The sequence below is a fragment of the Terrapene carolina genome, unplaced genomic scaffold, assembly GCF_002925995.2.
Source record: "Terrapene carolina triunguis isolate 2854851 unplaced genomic scaffold, T_m_triunguis-2.0 Scaffold110, whole genome shotgun sequence".
Taxonomy (NCBI): domain Eukaryota; kingdom Metazoa; phylum Chordata; order Testudines; family Emydidae; genus Terrapene; species Terrapene triunguis.
In genome coordinates, this window is record NW_020664461.1 from 4315080 (window position 1) to 4322746 (window position 7667).

Below are 7667 nucleotides of genomic sequence, written 5' to 3' on the forward strand. Positions count from 1 at the left end.
TTTGGGGCCAGGGCTGGGGGGGAAATTGCTAGTGTGAGTGACACGCTCCCACCTGAGGCTGGCTGAATTTCAGCGTGATGATCTGAGCACGACTAACAGAATACGGGACAAGCTATTCCATAGCGTATTTTCTAATGAATGTCACTCCCTGGCAGCAGACCCAGAGAGAGCACCAACACCCCTCCAGATGAAAGGCTCTTCGGCCCGGCACCCTGTACACATCAGCACCAGCGGGGTCTAGTGAACCGAGCACTCCTCCATCTGTCTCTCTGTCTGTATCTGTCTCTTGTCTGATGCAGGGCCCGGCTTTGTTCTCTTTGCACAGCACCTCGCACGCCCGGCTCCTAAATAATATTCCTGGCTCTGCCATTGCTTCCCTGTATGGCCTAGGGCAGGACCTTTTCCCCGCTCTGTGCCTCAGTCTCCCCAGCTATAAAACATTGCTCTGCCACTTGGAGATGGACGGACGATAAAGTGCTAATTATTGTTGTTAAGCCCGACAGCCCCCTGTGTGAGGTGGGCCAGGATCATTACCCCCAGTGTAGAGAGAGAGGAATTCCCCCAGCCCACGCAGTGAGGCAGCGGCAGAGCGGCCTACAATCCAGGGCACTGCCCTCCTCCTCCCACCCCGCTCAGGGATGAGTAAGTCCCACTGAAGGCCATGGGAATTCCTCATTTCCTGTGGTGAGAGGAGAGGAACCCCCGGAGCTCCTGGCTTGTTCCAGCTCCGGACTCAGAGCACACGCCTCTCCCTCCCGCCCAGCCCCACTCGTCCAGTAACAGGACGTATAAAAGGAGGGCTCAGCGCCATGTGGGAGCCTGGCGGGGGCTCCCTCCTGCTCTGCAGCAGCTTCTCATTACCAAAGCCCACCCTGCGCTCCCTGGGGCTCTGCACCGTGGCCACGGCCACACGCCTCGCCTGGCTTCCTGACAGCAGCTCCCCAGCGCTCCAGGACGAAGGCTGGCAGCCCACCTGAAAGGTCAGGGGCTAGATCCTGGCTTCGCTGGGCTGAAGTTCACAGCATCACACCAGGGACGTGGTTCATCTCCCCATAGGCTGATGTTATCAGGGGGCCGATCCTGAGAGGTGCTGAGCATCTCCGACTTCCCTGGGAGTTGAGGGCGCTTAGAACCCTGCAGGATCAGCCTGGGGAGAGTGCAGGAAAACTCGTGCGGCTCGCCCCAAACCTGAGAACGCTGCCTTTCTGTTTTCACTGCACAACCAGATTTCTCTGTTTAAGTCCCTGTTCCTAAGCCAATTTCCTCCAGCTCGGAAACTTTATTGCCCCCTCTGTTAGGAATATACAGCGCCTATTTAACATAAAATAAAACTCTAAAGCAAACAATGAAGCTACAATAAAGGAAAAAACCCCACCGGCCTCCAAATCCCTATTTCCCAGCTGTATTAGCGACTGTGCTCATAAGGGGGCGTGCCGAGTCCAGGTCTGAGCACTCCTGCAAGGGGAAGCATGCTTTATGGCTGCCCATTGTCATCTAATGTGAACCCTCCTGCTGGATTATTTATTTATGTGTTAGACACGGATCAAATTGGTGAAATCCAAGCGAGAGGCAGTAGTGCACAATAAAGCAGTCTGCGCTGGCTACAAAGGGCTGCATGCAACGTGGCCTTCCAATCACAAGCCAAAAGGTGCCATTTTATGGCTCCTGAGAACGGCGGAGCCCAGCTCAATGAATCCCCGTTAAAGGAAGGATGAAATGTTGGTGCAGGCGGCTTTCCGGGGTTCCTGCTGCTCCCCGTATAACGGCCCGTGCACACACTTAACGAGAGGCAAGGTCTGAAATAAGTGTGTGACTAATCTTGGCTCCCCCTTGCCTTCCAAGGGCACAAGTAGCCAGTGATGGTGCTTCCGTGGGGCTCGCAAAGCACTTTAGACAAGGCCGTTAATTAGCTGTGGGGCAGTTAGCTAGCAGCTCACTTTTCCCATGAGGAAATGCCGACAGCGAGAGGGAAGGCGCTTGCCCAAGGTCAGAGCCAGAGATCGGAACAACACCATGAATTGACGGTCTCTTTACAGCCCCTCCTGCTCTAGCCACTAGCTCATACTCCCTTCCTAAAGCCAGGCAGGGAACTCGGGAGTCCTGATTCGCAGTCCCCCTCTAGCCACGAGACACAATTTCTGCCTCCAGCCCAGAATTGACCCCAAGAGTTCTGACCCCTCTCCCACGCCTCCCTGCTCCATCCACTGGACCCCACTCCCTTCCCGGCAGATTTGCAGACATGCAGCTTTGCTATCCTGGGATGTCTCCCTCTCTCTCAGACACAGCCTCTCTCCTCAGTCTCTCGTGTTTAAATAATGCCCCAAAACCAAACCAGAGCCAAACAGCCAGCGCGCGCTGACCCCGGCGGGAAAGGCCGGCATTTGAGCAATTCCAGCTTCCTGTTGGAGCCTTTCCACTTTTGTGTGGCGGGGGCTTGAAATAGCTCAGGAGGGACCCCCACCGCCTGCTATTTATAATGTTAGCCCCAGCAACAAAACAATGGCGTTGTCTGAGTCTCCCTCCCAAAATAAACAGGCCGTCTTCAAGCGGACGGGAAATCCTGCTGGGTCCCCGCTGGGTAAACACGCTGCCCTCCTAGATCCCCTCCCCATCCGCCTGCGCTGGGCGTGCACCCTCTGAGACCTAGGCTGCCTGGGACGCGGAACGGTAGCGGCTGCGCTGGGATGGGGCGGGCTCCCTTTCCTGCCATCGCCACTAGGGGCGCTCTGGAGCCACCGTCTCCAGCCGTGCTCTCAGGGCCGAGCCCGGGGGGCCTTAGGACAAAGGAGGGAAACTCCCCCGGGGCCATGCAGCAGCGGCACTGCTACAGAGGGCAACAGTGCAGCCGCCTCAAGAAACCAAAGCAAAACACGCCCAGCAAGTGCTAGGGGCGGCTTTGCTACCCTCCACCGAACGGCCTGTTTCACCCGCTCCTTGTCAGCACGCTGGCTGCACGTGGGGGCATGCGGACACTGCCCTGCAATGAGCTCCCATGGGCAGCTACAGGTTAAATCGGTGCCGTTTCCCTGGCACGGACCAGAGCTGAAGGCTGCAGGATCCTTCCTCGAATGCTGGGGGCTATGAAATGGAGCCTGCCTGGTCTCCAAGGGGCCACGTGGCTTCCTCTCTGCCGGGAGACCGCCCTCCTCTTCCAGGGCCTGAGCCAAGCGCCGCTGCCGTTAACGGAAAGACTCTCACCGACTACACTGGGCGCTGGTGTTCCCAAGCCCAGCCTCCCTGTCCAGGGTCCAGCCGGCCAGGCCAGCAGGAGGAGTGAGCAGTGCTCCCTTTAGCTGCCAGCTACGCTCACTGTATTGTAACAAATCTGTGCCAACCAAGCACGGGGCAGCTGTCCCTACTCGGACCGTGGTGGGGACAGCGGGGCGAGAGCTCCCACCCCCTTGCTCCGGTGAGCACAGGCGCCTTCCACGGGAGCTGTCGGGGGGCATCCTCCATCAGGGTTCAGCAGTGCGGGGCCTGTGACACACAGCTGCGCTGGTGCTTCGTGGCAGAGAGGGAAAGACACGGCCACTGCCCAGAGGAGCTGCCAGTCTCACTATGAGCAGCAGGGAGGGGACCCGTTCTGACGCCTACACACGGCTCCCAGGCCCGCAGGACTAACGGGAAATAGGGAGCACTAGATGTGTTGTCGGTGCGCAAGGCCAACTGAGAACACACCCCGGACCCTATTCCCTGGCCTCAGAGCCCAGCCAGACTCCCACCCTTTGATCTCTTCTGTCGTCTGGGGACGACGCCCGGGCTTCGTGCAATGCTAGAGAAGGGTGCAGCGACTCCTGAGTGCAACAGCAAAGCAGGGCGGAGACATCCCCAGCTTGGCATCAGCCCAATCCCTAGGTAGAGGCTGGCAGGGCACTCACCACCACGAAGGAGCGAGTCCGGCTCTGGGATCTCAAGCAGGTCACTGACCCAGCCCACGCCACTGAAAATCAGAAGCCACCTCTGAACTGAGCTAGGCGGGTAAATCTATTCCACTGGGTACCTGTGACAGGCGCTGCCCAGAGTTCCCATCCTGGGTCAGACCTGCCTGCCCATGAGGACGCAGCCGGTGCCCCCAGCTCCGCTCTCCGTACCTGTGCCAAGCCCGCTCCTGGGAGACCCTGAACGGCTCTTTTCAGAGTTTGTTTTTGGCAGCTGTGTTTTTGTTTTCCTCGCCTCTCTCTCTCCCCCCACTTCGGTCCCTTGTAATGCTGTCGGGCTCTGCTCCAGTGTTTACCTTCCTCGACTCCGCTGCGTTTCCCCGTCGCTGGCTAGTGCCAGAGAGATGAAAAGGCAGAGCCCCGCGCTCCTGCTGTTTGCAGGGTCTCTGAGGCTCCGAGGAAATGTTTAAATGTAAGTGTTGAAACTGAATATTTCCTGCCCTGAACGCAGAGAGTTCTTGATACACAAATGAACCCCTGCACTGCGGAATTTTTCCACGGGCCCCTTCCGAGGGAGCTTGCAAATGGATCACAACCCAGGCGGCTACTGAATTAATAGTAACGCACCCGCCTCTCCCTTCTGCAGCCTGGGAGCTAGATCCTTGTCTTGGTTACATTGATGTCAATCCAGAGCAACTCCACTGATTTCCATGGTGCGACTCCAGATTGACACCAGCGTGACTGACAGCAGGATCGGGTCCCTGGGCTCTGAACGCAGCTTAGAGATCCGTGAAATGAGTCTGGCAATCGCAGCTCAGTCCCTGACGAGCTCCATTGTTATAAAAGAGACACAAATACAGCCTGTGCCCACCTATTAAATCTGAAATAGCAGAGAGGGTTGTGTCAGGATTGAGGGGCATCGGCAGAGCTGCATGGGGGGGATCAGGGCTGGGATACCAGGGGGCTGCGGGTCGGGATTGAGGGGCATCAACAGAGCTGCTGTGGGGGGAGGGGTTGAGAGTTGGGTACCAGGGGGCTGCGGGTTGGGATTGAAGGGCATCGGCAGAGTTTGGGGCAGGGTGGGTGGGAGGAGCCCAGGGCTGGAATACTAGGGGGTTGCGGGTCAGGAGTGAGGGGCATCAACAGAGCTGTGTAAGTCTGTTGCTGAAGTGACTCTAAAAAGAACAACCGAAGGAAACTCCTTCACTTCAAACAGCAAGAGAAATGCAAAGGAGGCAACTCCTCCTCTCAGAGACTTTGGACAGTGAAGTTCTCAACCTCCTTCAGCTCCCTCTGAGCTGTAAATCGCCCCCGAACGCTAAGTAAAAGTTCCTCCACTCAGCTTTAAAAAAAAGCGAGCACCCCAGGCAGCGAATGCAATGGAACCTACTGGAGGGTAATAGGTGGGGTCAGATGGCTCACCAATAGCTCATATGAGGCAGCTGAGACCTCCGGCTGAATTCCCACCGGCCCTTTCCATTTCCCATGGTGAAGATGAGCTGGGTTCCTCGGGCAGCATTATTACCAGAACCCAAAGAGCAGGAGTAACAACTGGGATCGCACCAGACTGGGGAGCTCAGAGCTAGGCCGGATCAGCGCCAGCTCTAGCAGCCAGCTAAAAACACAATCCCTAGCGTGTCATGATGGGAACCAGGCAACCTCCAGAAGTTCTGGAGCACCTCCCTGGGTCCCAGAGCGCTTTGCCAGGGTGGGTCAGTGTCACTATCCCCACTGCACAGACGGAGAAACCGAGGCATTCGGCGGTGAAATGAATCCCAAGTGAGGCAATGACTGACCTACGACTGACTCCCAGCCTCCTGCTCCAAGCACCAGATCTCACTCGCTCCTTGAGCTGGAAATAGAACCCAGGAGTCCTGACTCCCAGCCCTTCCCCCCACCGCTCTAGCCACTAAACCACAGCCTCCTCCCCAGGGCCAGGAATCCTGAATATTATCAATGTCCATATCATATAAAGGAGCCCCTCAGCTCCTAGAGCCACAGGCAGATCAGATCTACCTGAGCTACAGATGGATGGGAGAAGAGACGTGGCTGCTATGGCACTATAGAAAACCCCAGACTAGTTTAGACACACAGAGAAGACCCCACTAATCCCCTAGGAAATTCTGCTATTTCTATGGTACTTTATGTGGGAGCGGCTCAGATCCTGCCGTGACGGCCAACAGCAGAAAACCCTAAAATAGAAAGATCAGCAAAAGGAGAGCTGGGAACGGCCCCGTTAGGAAGAGCTGGGAGAACACTGCAAACGATGCCCTAGAAGCATCGGCTAGATCCTCACATCAATTTGCTCTGGCGGGCTCTGCCCCCTTTTGTGTCTGTGAATGCTGGAGGGTCACGTGTTATTAGCACCGGCACTAAGGAAAGTCAACTTCAAACTCCCCCTCCCCCAGTGCACGCAGAAAGCAAACCCGGGAATTCATTTTCGGTGAGCGTTAGACCAGAACGACCGTCGTCCAGTCAGCAAACAGAAACGATTCCATGTGACTTACGGAACAAGTCAGCCGCTGGGTAAGAGAAATTCACACGCAACTTTGAATCAACCAAGTTGAGAAGAATCATGCATCAGTTCATTCCGGGAACTCAATAAGATGCACAATTAGTTGAATACATTGTTTGTAATTGGATTATTTGTTCGGAACTACAACCCGCTCATCTAGCCCCTGCCCCAGCCAATGCGTCTCTCCGGGTCTCCCTGGCTAGGTATGTAAATGGGGGCCCATGTGGTATGTTCAGGTGGGCAGGGCAGCAAGGAGGAAAAGCAGGGTTGTTTGCTACAGGCTATTTGCTAGTGTTTTACCCATTCTACTTTGAAGTGTCCCAGCAATGGGGCTCCGACCCCCTCCCTGGAGATCGCCTCACCAGGATGGCTTTCCTTGTGCTCAGTTGCTTTTCTCCCTGTCTTTGTCTCATCCCACTGAAACGTCTTAATGATCAGAAAACTCCTTCCCCCCATGTCATTGTTGTAGCCCAAGTCATGTTCCAGGCGTGTGAGTGCAACTGAGACCACTCTTCCATTTCCTTGGCTTATTTTCACCTTCTTTTTTTTTTAAATGCCTCTATCACTTAAAATCAATCCAAATCATTTGACCTGAAACGCCTCTGAATAAAAACAACGCCATGCTGGGACCTGAGGCCCAACAGTTGATGCTGCGCCCGTCGGGCTGCGCTGAAACCAGGTGGGTGGGAAGGGTCACGCTGACACAGCCTCCCTGGGGCCGTCACCGCGGCAAGCGCCGATGATACACCCCCCACGCACGCCTACACACGTTTCCGCAGCAATTCGTTTCTGGTCTGTGATGGGCCTGGTGTTATTTGTGTCCTGATAGCAGGTATCTTGCGTGACAGGCCTCCTTTCCTTCCAGCTCACAAAACAATCATTCAAAGCAAGCCCCATATTAGCTCTGAAGCAGCCAAACGCTCGCTCTCCTCCCCGTGAACTGGGCAATGCCGTCCGTGGCAAGCAGCTCGGCAGTGACAGTAAGTGGTGGGGAAGGGGCTGTGGTGGGCTGATGGGCGGAGGATAAGAACACAGCGATTAAAGGGGAGATGGTTTATGTGTCAGCGCAGAGTATCTGCAAACAGGCAGAAAGACGTGGGGAAGCAGAAACTATTTGGTAATGAAGTGACAGAACGTGAATAATGTTGATCTTTGCCTTCCGTATTTATTCTCTAATCAGCATATCCCTGTCTGTGGATTTGGATCATACCAGGCTATTGACTGTCCTGCTTTAGGGACGGAGCACTGCTTCCGTGGGGTTTCCAATGCTTCCC

The 7667-nt window shown here is 55.6% G+C and overlaps 1 protein-coding gene across 3 annotated transcripts in view; it reads right to left on the reverse strand.

Moving 5' to 3' along the window:
* The window catches only part of RNF220 (ring finger protein 220), a 311685-nt gene that overhangs the window by 114022 nt on the left and 189996 nt on the right, over nucleotides 1-7667 (reverse strand). The window lies entirely within an intron of this gene.